The sequence below is a fragment of the Somniosus microcephalus genome, chromosome 4, assembly GCF_052327205.1.
Source record: "Somniosus microcephalus isolate GS21.2 chromosome 4, FLI_Smic_1.0, whole genome shotgun sequence".
NCBI classification, from domain to species: domain Eukaryota; kingdom Metazoa; phylum Chordata; class Chondrichthyes; order Squaliformes; family Somniosidae; genus Somniosus; species Somniosus microcephalus.
In genome coordinates this window covers 85,537,611-85,539,681 of record NC_140990.1, presented here as the reverse complement: position 1 = coordinate 85,539,681, position 2,071 = coordinate 85,537,611, and the positions used below count along the sequence as shown (strand labels likewise).

The 2,071-nt window shown below is 49.8% G+C and overlaps 1 pseudogene; it reads left to right on the top strand.

The window, feature by feature from the left end:
• Positions 1 to 358: 358 nt before the first annotated feature.
• Positions 359 to 1,866, top strand: LOC147119411 (uncharacterized; annotated as a pseudogene).
• Positions 1,867 to 2,071: the final 205 nt, after the last annotated feature.

Sequence of the window (2,071 nt, the reverse complement as noted above, 5' to 3'; positions counted from 1 at the left end):
CCGTACACGTGTTGTGTGTGTGGACGAGGCTTCAACTGATCGTCCAACCTGGAGAGACACAAGGACACCCGCACCATGGAGAAACCGTGGCAATGTGGGGACTGTGGGAAGGGATTCAATTACCCGTCCCAGCTGGAAACTCATCAACGCAGTCACACTGGGGAAAGGCCATTCACTTGCTCCATGTGTGGGAAAGGATTCAATTTTTTGTCCCACCTACTGAGACACCAGCGAGTTCACACTGATGAGAGGCCTTTTAACTGTTCTGATTGTGGGAACTGCTTTAAAAGCTCCGAGGACCTGGTTAAACATCAGTTCGTTCACACTGAGAGACGGTTCGGTTGTTCTCACTGTGGGAATGACATGCCAGCGAGCTCGCAATAGGGAGAGGCCATTCACCTGCTCCATGTGTGGGAAGGGATTCACTTGTTCATCCCATCTCACTGCACACCAACTTGATCACGCTGATGAGAGACCTTTTAAATGCTCTGACTGTGGGAACAGCTTTAAAACCTCTGAGGAGCTGATTGAACACCAGCGAGTTCACAATGACGAGAGACCTTTCTGTTGCTCTCACTGCAGGAAGAGGTTCCGGCAGTCATTCCGTCTGGCTGAACACCAGCTCCTTCACACTCATGAGAGTCCATTCAGTTGCTCTCACTGTGGGGAGAGGTTCAGCCGGTCATTGCAACTCGCTGAACACCAGCAGGTTCACACCAGGGAGAGACCGTTCAACTGCTCCGAGTGTGGGAAGAGATTCACTCATTCAGCTCACCTTTTAAAACATGAGGGTATTCACACTGGGGACAGTCGGTTCTGCTGTTCCGTGTGTGCAAAAGGATTCACTCGTTCTGTCCACCTTTTGACACACAAGTGAGTTCACACAGGGGAGAGGCCATTCACCTGTTCAGTGTGTGGGAAGGGATTCACTCGTTCAAGCCACCTTTTGACACACAAGCGAGCTCACACTGGGGAGAGGCTGTTCACTTGCTCCGTCTGTGGTAAGGGATTCATTCAGTCATCCCACCTCTTTATACACCAGTGAGTTCACACTGGGGAGAAGATGTTCACCTGCTCCATGTGTGGGAAGAGTTTCCCTTGTTCATCCCACCTTTTGATACACCAGCGAGTTCACACCGGTGAGGGTCCATTCACCTCCTCCGTGTGTGGGAAGGGATTTACTTGTTACCCCACCTTTTGATACACCAGCCTGTTCACACCGGTGAGAGGACGTTCACCTGCTCTGTGTGTGGGAAGGGGTTTACTTGTTTACACCACCTTTTGATACACCAGCCTGTTCACACCGCAGAGAGGCCATTCACCTGCTCTGTGTGTGGGAAGAGATTCGCTCAGTCATTCCACTTCCATGAACACCAATGTGTTCACTCTGATAAGAGAACTTTTAAATGTTCTGACTGTGAGAATACCTTTAAAAGAAGTAATGAGCTGCTGAAACATCACCGCACTCACACTGGAGAGAAACCATTCACCTGCTCTGTGTATCAGAAGGGATTCACCCGATCATCTCACCTGCTGAGACACCGGCGAATTCACACTGGGGAGAGGCCGTTCACCTGCTCCGTGTGTGGGAAGAGATTCACCGATTCATCCCACCTACTGTGACACCAGCGAGTTCACACTGGGGAGAGGCAGTTCACCTGCTCCGTGTGTGTAAAGAGATTCACCGATTCATCCCACCTACTGAGACACCAGAGCACTCACACTGGGGAGAGACCATTCACCTGCTCCGTGTGTGGGAAGGGATTCACTCAGTCATCCAACCTGCTGACACACCAGCGAGTTCACACGTGACTGCAGGGGTTGGATTCTGCTGTTTTTGCTGCTGTTAATTACATCCAGGACTGAACCATGTTCATTCTGACAGTTGGGGTTTGTTTCTGTTGATGTTAATAACCCTATAACTGGGCTGGAGATTAATATTCTGGGTCAATGCAAAATAAATCAGCTTGGTTTCAAACACAGGGTGTCAAGTCCTTGATTCCTCCAGGATAGGAGGAGACTAATTGATGTCCTGTTATCAACTGCTTCATTTTTGGGGTTTGAGTGCTCA